The 11,188-nt window shown below is 42.3% G+C and overlaps 1 pseudogene; it reads right to left on the reverse strand.

The window, feature by feature from the left end:
• Positions 1 to 625: 625 nt before the first annotated feature.
• Positions 626 to 11,188, reverse strand: part of LOC112072865 (CMP-N-acetylneuraminate-beta-galactosamide-alpha-2,3-sialyltransferase 1-like) — a 32,617-nt pseudogene continuing 22,054 nt past the window's right edge.

Here is an 11,188-nt window from a genome sequence, read left to right on the forward strand (position 1 = left end):
TAGCCCCATTTTGTGTGCAATTAGGTATCCTAGTCTAGCTGATAATTTATCTGACAAGTCACATGTGTGTCCTTGTTTTGGTGCATGTATTTTATGCACTTGCTTGCTAAAACTTTGCTTTCAAAGTTTCCTTCACTTAACTTGTAAAGAGTGCACCATTAACGTGGGAAACGCGTCTCGGCCATCCTGTTGATCTGAATGCCTCGTCTTTAGTCAGCTGTTCTACAACACTGTTGAGGAAAACTGTTTGAGGAATCAGGCAGACTCATTAAATAAGAGTTATTTGAAGCAATTGCAAGAAGCACCTAGATTAACGGGAACTCTCGATAACCGAGAGTAACCTCAGGATAGAAGCAGAACCAGGACGGGAGTAAAACTCTCGAGGATGAACCCGGAGAGTACTCTCAGATGAAACCCGGAGAGTAACTCTCATGATGAAACCCCGGAGAGTAACTCTCAGGATGAACCCGGAGAGTAACTCTCAGGATGAACCCGGAGAGTAACTCTCAGGATGAACCCGGAGAGTAACTCTCAGGACATACCGGAAAGGAATTCTCATGATATTGTGGTGGTTCATTTCTTTACTATCAAATGAGGAGAGACAAACTTATCACACAAGTCAGAGTTATACTTAAACTAAATATTTATTCACTTAATAATAAGGGAGCAGGTCAATACAACGCACACATATAAAGTGAATTGATTGAGTGCTCTACGATAACGATGGCTGGTTGACGAATCACCCAATGAGCCCAATGGGTCACAAGGTTAAGATTTGTATGAAAGATACCTATAATTCACAGCAGACAGTATCTGCTGTAAAAGCAGTTATCTTTGTGTAGAGACCAGGGTCTGGCCCTGGGYTCATCTCTCCCTGGTACCATATGGAACAGAAACATTAACTCATGCTCTGGAATGCGGTCTCTTTAGGTTTTATCACCCAAAAGACATTGTAAATCTCCTGTCAGTGTTATCTCCCAGAGGCCCATCAACAGTAGAACACACACAGATGAGCGTTCTAACAACCCCTTATTCTGTTGCATAAAACAACTATTTAATGCAATAAAATTATTATAACATATCTTGTAATTTCCACCATAATATACAGAAAAGGAACTCTCAGGACATACCGGACAGAAACTCTCAGGACATACCGGACAGAAACTCTCAGGACATACCGGACAGAAACTCTCAGGACATACCGGACAGAAACTCTCAGGACATACCAGAAAGGACCTCTCAGGACATACCAGAAAGGAACTCTCAGGACATACCGGACAGGCTCTCTCAGGACATACCGGAGAGGGTCTCAAAGATTTTACAATCACACAGTCCTTTTATATACGTAATCTACACAAAGAGCTGCTTACCCCTCCAAGGGGGAGGCAAKCTTACAAAASAGATGAAGATAATTGTCTCCATTTCCTTAGAAAAATAATACAAATGAGAACAGGTTCTAACCAATTCTCACAGACTATACAGTGSATTCTGAAAGTATTCAGACCTAATTTCTTCCCTAATCAATCTACACTCAATARCCCATAATGACAAAGTGAAAACAGGTTTTTAGACATTTTGGCAAATTGAAAACAGAACTWCCTTATTTACATAAGTATTCAGACCTTTTGCTATGAGACTTGAAATTGAGCTCCGGTGCATCCTGTTTCCATTGATCATCCTTGAYATGTTTCTACAACTTGATTGGAGTCCACCTGTGGTAAATTCAATTGATTGGGCATGATTTTGGAAAGGCACACACCTGTCTATATAAGGTCCCACAGTTGACAGTGCATGTCAAAGCAAAAACCAAGCCATGAGGTCGAAGGAATTGTCCGTAGAGCTCCGAGACAGATCTGGGGAAGGGTACAAAAAATGTCTGCATCATTGAAGGTCCCCAAGAACACAGTGGCCTCCATCATTCTTAAATGGAAGAAGATTGGAACCACAAAGTTTCTACCTAGAGCTGGCCGCCCGGCCAAACTGAGAAATCGGGGGAGAATGGCCTTGGTCAGGGAGGTGACCTCTGTGGAGATGGGAGAACCTTCTAGAAGGACAACCATCTCTGCAGCACTCCACCAATCAGGCCTTTATGGTAGAGAGGCCAGATGGAAGCCACTCCTCAGTAAAAGGCCCTAGACAGCCCGCTTGGAGTTTGCCAAAAGGCACCTAAAGGACTCTCAGACCGTCTGATGAGACCAAGATTGAACTCTTTAGACTGAATGCCAAGCGTCACGTCTGGAGGAAACCTGGAACCATCCCTACGGTGAAGCATGGTGGTGGTAGCATCAAGATGTGGGGACTTGGAGACGAGCTAGGATTGAGGGAAAGATGAACGGAGCAAAGTACAGAGATCCTTGATGATAGCCTGCTCCTCAGACTGGGGTGAAGGTTCACCTTCCAACAGGACAACGACCCTAAGCACACAGCCAAGACAACGCAGGAGWMATTTTGGGACAAGTCTCTGAATGTCCTTGAGTGGCCCAGCCAGAGCCCGGACTTGAAGCCAATCTAACATCTCTGGAGAGACCTGAAAATAGCCGTGCAGCGATACTCCCCATCCAACCTGGCAGAACTTGAGAGGATATGCAGAGAAGAATGGGAGAAACTCCCCAAATACAGGTGTYTCAAGCTTATAAAGTCATACCCAAGAAGACGCGAAGCTGTAATCACTGTCAAAGGTGCTTCAACAAAGTACTGAGTAAAGGGTCTGAATACTTCTGTACATGTGATATTTCAGTTTTTAAATTTCTAAAAACCTGTTTTTGCTTTGTCATTATAGGGTATTGTGTGTAGATTGGTGAGGGGGAAAAAARGATTTAATCCATTTTAGAATAAGACTAACATAACAAAATGTGGAAAAAGTCAAGGGGTCTGAWTAATTTCTGAATGCACTGTATGTCTAAAATAGAGGAGACATGGGATCTTTAAAGCCTAACCAGAGGAAACTATGTTTCCACCCGGCTAGGCTTTAGTGCCCGAAAGATAATGAGCAATTAATAAATCACTCCTCTGTGTGGTATGTAAAGAGGTTACTGGACAGGTGTGAAAAATGACCAGTGACTAGTACTATTCAACTCAAGCATTTACATAGCATTAATCTGTAACAAAACCATTTTGTACCCACAACACAAAATTCTACAATTGGCTAGTTTCGTCTCTTCTCGTCTTTCCTTATTTTGGCTGTTGTATCTGAACCGGGCTTAAAAGAGCTGTATAGTYTGATTGGTGGAAGATATTTCGAATCTGATTCCAGATTTGAATAGCAGAGAAGCAGCCTAAATTTTTATCTAACTTGTTGGTAAAGCTCTCAACTTAGCTGATTTGTGTTACATTATTGTGATTAGAATGTTAGAAGTCATGGGAGTTTTTAACAATGGTAGCTTTGGAATTTTGAAGAAATCCCCCAAAAAGTAGAATTGTTTTTTTAAAAGGTCAAAAAGTTTTAAAAGTATAAATGTTATCAAAAGCAAGTTTATWCAGACCGATCTACACGTTTTAAAAGTGTGAATGGTGTTTCTAAGATGTAATGTAGTGCTCGACAGACTAAAAAGTCAGAAATAAATTGTTCAATATTTTTAAAAAATGGGACTTCTGAAGCAAATCCCGTTAATAATCTGGATGAATGATTATCACCATCCCTTATATATCTCAAGTTTGTGTATTTCCGAGAGCTTTCTAGTGACATTGTACTCATAGTCTCCAGGGTGTGGTCCAGTCTTGTGCTTTTTATTGGTTAGTGTTTCCCAGTAGTGGTGCCAGTTCCCATTTCTGTCTTTCCCAAATCCATACACATTCACCTGCATTGGAATGAAGTGTTTAGAGAATTTGTTTAATAACAGAGTTTACAGAAGTTTTATGTATGGCAATGTGATATATCATGTATGCAGCCTATAGGCCTACCTGATTTGGGTGTTAGTGTTATATATGCGTACAGTCTATCTTGTAGTGAGCTGAGAAAGTACCATTCCTAGCAGAGCATGTTTTGGTATTGCTAAACACTGCACAATTTAAACACTTTGCTCTCCAAATACTCTTTCCCCGACACTCYTGTAAATATTGTACTGTAAATTATTGAGTGTCTTCCTGTATTTATTCTTATGAAAATGTTTATTCTGTTCAATTGAGCTTAATTTTTACTTATTTCTTATTGTTGTTGCATTATCGAGAGGGAACCTGCTAGTAAGCATTTCATTGGACTGTGTACACCATGTGTATCCTGCGCATATGACACAACTTGAACTTGATGTGTGTTGATATGTATAACGTCTTACCTCGTCACAAATGTGTAGGGCTAATATCAAAGCCATGAATCCTGTGGAGGGGTATTTGCCGTAATAGTCAAGCCAGACTTCATGAACATATTTCATGAACACAGGATTCAGAACCAATACCTGCATGGAATATATTATACATAAACAGCATGATTTAATTAGAAAATGCAATGCAAATAGTCTGGGTAGCCATTTGACTAGATGTTCAGGAATCTTATGTCTTGGGGGGTAGAAGCTGTTTAGAAGCCTCCTTGACATAGACTTGGCGCTTCGGTACCGTTTGCCGTGTGGTAGCAGAGAGAATAGTCTATGACTAGGGTGGCTGGAGTCTTTGACAATTCTTAGGGCCTTCCTCTGACACCGCCTGGTATAGAGATCCTGGATGGCAGGAAGCTTGGCCCCAGTGATGTACTGGGCCATACGCACTACCCTCTGTAGTGCCTTGCGGTCGGAGGCCGAGCAGTTGCCATACCAGGCAGTGATGCAACCAGTCAGGATACTCTCGATGGTGCAGGTGTAGAACCTTTTGAGGATCTGAGGACCCATGCCAAATCTGTTCAGTCTCCTGGTGGGGAAAAGGTTTTGTCATGCCCTATTCGCGACTGTCTTGGTGTGCTTGGACCATGTTAGTTTGTTGGTGATGTGGACAACAAGGAACTTGAAGCTCTCAACCTGCTCCAATGCAGCCATGTTGATGAGAATGGGGGTGTGCTTGGTCCTCTTTTTCCTGTAGTCCACAATCATCTCCTTTGTCTTGATCACGTTGAGGGAGAGGTTGTTGTCCTGGCACCATACGGCCAAGTCTCTGACCTCCTCCCTATAGGCTGTCTCGTTGTTGTCGGTGATCAGGCCTACCACTGTTGTGTCATCGGTAAATATAATGATGGTGTTGGAGTCGTGCCTGGCCGTGCAGTCATGAGTGAACAGGGAGTATAGGAGGGGGCTGAGCACGCACCCCTGAGGGGCCCCTGTGTTGAGGATCAGCGTGGGGGATGTGTTGTTACCTACCCTTACCACCTGGGGGCGCCTCATCAGGAAGTCCAGGATCCAGTTGCAGAGGGAGGTGTTTAGTTCCAGGGTCCTTAGCTTATTGATGAGCTTTGAGGGCACTATTGTGTTGAATGCTGAGTTGTAGTCAATGAATAGCATTCTCACATAGGTGTTCCATTTGTCCAGGTGGGGAAGGGCAGTGTGGAGTGCAATAGAGACTGCATCATCTGTGGATCTGTTGGGGTGGTATGCAAATTGGAGTTGGTCTTGGGTTTCTGGGATGATGGTGTTGATGAGAGCCATGACCAGCCTTTCAAAGCACTTCATGGCTACAGACTTGAGTGCTACGGGTAGGTAGTCATTTAGGCAGGTTACCTTAGTGTTCTTGGGCACAGGCACTATGGTGGTCTGCTTAAAACATGTTGGTATGGCAGACTCGGACAGGGAAAGGTTGAAAATGTTAGTGAAGACACTAGCGCATGCCTGCAGTACATGTCCTGGTAATCCGTCTGGCCCTGCGGCCTTGTGAATGTTGACCTGTCTAAAGGTCTTACTCACATCAGCTGCGGAGAGCGTGATCACACTGTCTTCCGGAACAGCTGGTGCTCTCATGCATGTTTCAGTGTTATTTGCCTTGAAGCGAGCATAGAAGTAGTTTAGCTCGTCCGGTAGGCTGTTGTCACTGGGCAGCTCTTGGCTGTGCTTCCCTTTGTATTATGTAATGGTTTGCAGGTCTTGCCACATCCAACGAGCGTCAGAGCCAGTGTAGTACGACTCGATCTTAGTCCTGTATTGACGCTTTGCCTGTTTGATGGTTCATCGGAGGACATAGCGGGATTTCTTATAAGCTTCCGGGTTAGAGTCCGACTCCTTGAAAGGGGCAGCTCTAGCCTTTAGCTCAGTGCGGATGCTGCCTGTAATCCATGGCTTCTGGTTGGGGTATGTACGTATGGTCAATGTGGGGACAACCTCATCGATGCACTTATTGATGAAGCCAATGACCGATGTGGTGTACTCCTCAATGCCATTGGAGGAATCCTGGAACATATTCCAGTCTGTGCTATCAAAACAGTCCTGTAGCTTAGCATCTGCTTCATCTGACCACTTTTTTATTGATCTAGCTTTAATTTTTGCTTGTAGGCAGGAATCAGGAGGATGGAATTATGGTCAGATTTGTCAAATGGAGAGTGAGGAAGAGCTTTGTATGCATCTCTGTGTGTGGAGTATAGGTTGTCCAGAGGTCTTTTCCCACTGAATGCACATTTAACATGCTGATAGAAATTTGGTAAAACTGATTTAAGTTTCCCTGCATTAAAGTACCCGGCTACTAGGAGCGCCAAAGTTTTCTTGTTTGATTTTGGTGGAATACAGCTCATTCAATGCTATCTTAGTGCCATCCTCTGACTGGGATGGTATGTAAAACAGCTACAAAGAATATAGATGAAAACTCACGCGGTAGGTAGTGTGGCCTGCAGCTTATCATGAGAAACTCTACCTCAGGCGAGCAATAGCTCGAGACTTCCTTAGATATCGCGCACCGGCTGTTGTTTCCAAAAATACATAGTCCGCCACCCCTTGTCTTACCAGACGCCGCTGTTCTATCCTGCCGGTACATCGCAACAGGAAATGTGAATTATCATGTGGATAATAATTAATTGACTTTTTTTTGGAGGGTTTGATATGTTTGACATGTTTTTTAGCCTCTAATACAGTGGTTCACAAAGTTTTTATAGTCCCGTACCCCTTCGAACATTCAACCTCCAGCTGCACATCTAGCATCAGGGTCAGCGTACTCTCAAATATTGTTTTTTGCCATCATTGTAAGCCTGTCACACACACACTATACCACACATTTATTAAACATAAGAATTGAGTGTGAGTTTTTGTCACAACGTGGGAAGTGACATAGAGCTCTTATAGGACCAGAGCACAAATAATAATCTAGTAATAATCAATCATTTTGCTCTTTATTTAACCACCTTACATATAAAACCTTATTTGTTCATTGGAAATTGTGAATAACTCACCACAGGTTAATGAGAAGGGTGTGCTTGAAAGAATGCACATGACTCTGCAATGTTGCGTTGTATTGGAGAGAGTCTCAGTCTTAAATCATTTTCCACACACAGTCTGTGCCTGTATTTAGTTTTCATGCTAGTGAGGGCCGAGAATCCACTCTCACATAGGCACGTGGTTGCAAAGGGCAACAGTGTCTTAACAGCGCGATTTGCCAAGGCAGGAGCCTCATCGAAATCTGTCAGTGGCTTCTGATTAAATTCAATTTTCACAGAACCGCTTGTTGCAATTTCGATGAGGCTCTCTTCTTCAGATATCGGTAAGTGGACTGGAGGCAGGGCATGAAAGGGATAACGAATCCAGTTGTTTGAGTCACCCGTTTCGGGAAAGTACCTGCGTAATTGCACACCCAACTCACTCAGGTGCTTCGCTATATCACGTTTGACATTGTCCGTAAACATGAGTTCATTTGCACACAAAAAAATCATACAATGATGGAAAGACCTGTGTGTTGTCCTTGGTAATGCAGACAGAGAAGAGCTCCAACTTCTTAATCATAGCCTCAAATTTGTCTCGCACATTGAATATAGTTGTGGAAAGTCTGTGTAACCCTAGATTCAGATCATTCAGGTGAGAAAAAACATCACCCAGATAGGCCAGTCGTGTGAGAAACTCGTCATCATGCAAGCGGTCAGACAAGTGAAAATGATGGTCAGCAAGACTACACATTCCTGCAAGCTCCTGCACATGAAGTAAAGTGAGTAAAGTGAGTTTGGAAAATCTGAAACTATGCATCTTAAAAACACCTAATATACCGAAAAGGAACTCTCAGGACATACGTACAGGAACTCTCAGGACATACCAGCAAGGAACTCTCAGGACATACCGGACAGGCTCTCTCAGGACATACCGGAGAGGGTTCAAAGATTTTACAATCACACAGTCCTTTTTATATACGTATCTACACAAAGAGCTGCTTACCCCTCCAAGGGGGAGGCAAACTTACAAAACAGATGAAGATAATTGTCTCCATTTCCTTAGAAAAATAATACAAATGAGAACAGGTTCTAACCAATTCTCACAGACTATACAGTGGATTCTGAAAGTATTCAGACCTAATTTCTTCCCTAATCAATCTACACTCAATATCCCATAATGACAAAGTGAAAACAGGTTTTTTAGACATTTTGGCAAATTGAAAACAGAACTACCTTTATTTACATAAGTATTCAGACCTTTTGCTATGAGACTTGAAATTGAGCTCCGGTGCATCCTGTTTCCATTGATCATCCTTGAGATGTTTCTTACAACTTGATTGGAGTCCACCTGTGGTAAATTCAATTGATTGGGGCATGATTTTTTGGAAAGGCACACACCTGTCATATAAGGTCCCACAGTTTGACAGTGCATGTCAAAGCAAAAACCAAGCCATGAGGTCGAAGGAATTGTCCGTAGAGCTCCGAGACAGATCTGGGGAGGGTACAAAAAATGTCTGCATCATTGAAGGTCCCAAGACACACAGTGGCCTCCATCATTCTTAAATGGAAGAAGATTGGAACCAAAAGTTTTACCTAGAGCTGGCCGCCCGGCCAAACTGAGAAATCGGGGGAGAATGGCCTTGGTCAGGGAGGTGACTCTGTGGAGATGGAGAACCTTCTAGAAGGACAACCATCTCTGCAGCACTCCACCAAATCAGGCCTTTATGGTAGAGAGGCCAGATGGAAGCCACTCCTCAGTAAAAGGCCCTAGACAGCCCGCTTGGAGTTTGCCAAAAGGCACCTAAAGGACTCTCAGACCGTCTGATGAGACCAAGATTGAACTCTTTAGACTGAATGCCAAGCGTCCACGTCTGGAGGAAACCTGGACCATCCCTACGGTGAAGCATGGTGGTGGTAGCATCAAGATGTGGGGACTTGGAGACGAGCTAGGATTGAGGGAAAGATGAACGGAGCAAAGTACAGAGATCCTTGATGATAGCCTGCTCCTCGACTGGGGGAAGGTTCACCTTCCAACAGGACAACGACCCTAAGCACACAGCCAAGACAAACGCAGGAGATATTTTGGGACAAGTCTCTGAATGTCCTTGAGTGGCCCAGCCAGAGCCCGGACTTGAAGCCAATCTAACATCTCTGGAGAGACCTGAAAATAGCGTGCAGCGATACTCCCCATCCAACCTGGCAGAACTTGAGAGGATATGCAGAGAAGAATGGGAGAAACTCCCCAAATACAGGTGTATCAAGCTTATAAAGTCATACCCAAGAAGACGCGAAGCTGTAATCACTGTCAAAGGTGCTTCAACAAAGTACTGAGTAAAGGGTCTGAATACTTCTGTACATGTGATATTTCAGTTTTTAAATTTCTAAAAACCTGTTTTTGCTTTGTCATTATAGGGTATTGTGTGTAGATTGGTGAGGGGGAAAAAACGATTAATCCATTTTAGAATAAGACTCCATAAAAATGTGGAAAAAGTCAAGGGGTCTGATTAATTTCTGAATGCACTGTATGTCTAAAATAGAGGAGACATGGGATCTTTAAAGCCTAACCAGAGGAAACTATGTTTCCACCCGGCTAGGCTTTAAGTGCCCGACAGATAATGGCAATTAATAAATCACTCCTCTGTGTGGTATGTAAAGAGGTTACTGGACAGGTGTGAAAAATGACCAGTGACTAGTACTATTCAACTCAAGCATTTACATAGCATTAATCTGTAAACAAACCATTTTGTACCCACAACACAAAATTCTACAATTGGCTAGTTTCGTCTCTTCTCGTCTTTCCTTATTTTGGCTGTTGTATCTGAACCGGGCTTAAAAGAGCTGTATAGTATGATTGGTGGAAGATATTTCGAATCTGATTCCAGATTTGAATAGCAGAGAAGCAGCCTAAATTTTTATCTAACTTGTTGGTAAAAGCTCTCAATTTCGCTGATTTGTGTTACATTATTGTGATTAGAATGTTAGAAGTCATGGGAGTTTTTAACAATGGTAGCTTTGGAATTTGGAAGAAATCCCCCAAAAAGTAGAATTGTTTTTTTAAAAGGTCAAAAAAAGTTTTAAAAGTATAAATGTTATCAAAGCAAGTTTATACAGACCGATCTACACGTTTTAAAAGTGTGAATGGTGTTTCTAAGATGTAATGTAGTGCTCGACAGACTAAGTCGAAATAAATTGTTCAATATTTAAAAAATGGGACTTCTGAAGCAAATCCGTTAATAATCTGGATGAATGATTATCACCATCCCTTATATATCTCAAGTTTGTGTATTTCCGAGAGCTTTCTAGTGACATTGTACTCATAGTCTCCAGGATGTGGTCCAGTCTTGAGCTTTTTATTGGTTAGTGTTTCCCAGTAGTGGTGCCAGTTCCCATTTCTGTCTTTCCCAAATCCATACACATTCACCTGCATTGGAATGAAGTGTTTAGAGAATTAGTTTAATAACAGTGTTTACAGAAGTTGTATTGTATGGCAATCTGATATATTGTGCTGCCTATAGGCCTACCTGATTTGGGTGTTAGTGTTATATATGCATTGCGTGGTGTAGCATACAATCTGTCTTGCAGGAGCTGAGAAAGTACCATTCCTAGCAGAGCATGTTTTGGTATTGCTAAACACTGCACAATTTAAACACTTTGCTCTCCAAATACTCTTTCCCCGACACTCGTGTAAATATTGTACTGTAAATTATTGAGTGTCTTCCTGTATTTATACTTATGAAAATGTTTATTTTGTTCAATTGAGCTTAATTTTTACTTATTTCTTATTGTTGTTCATTATCGAGAGGGAATGCTAGTAGCATTTCATTGGACTGTGTACACCATGTGTATCCTGCGCATATGACACAACTTGAACTTGATGTGTATAACGTCTTACCTCTCACAAATGTGTAGGGCTAATATCAAGCCATGAATCCG

The sequence above is a fragment of the Salvelinus sp. IW2-2015 genome, unplaced genomic scaffold (genome assembly GCF_002910315.2).
Source record: "Salvelinus sp. IW2-2015 unplaced genomic scaffold, ASM291031v2 Un_scaffold2068, whole genome shotgun sequence".
NCBI lineage: Eukaryota > Metazoa > Chordata > Actinopteri > Salmoniformes > Salmonidae > Salvelinus > Salvelinus sp. IW2-2015.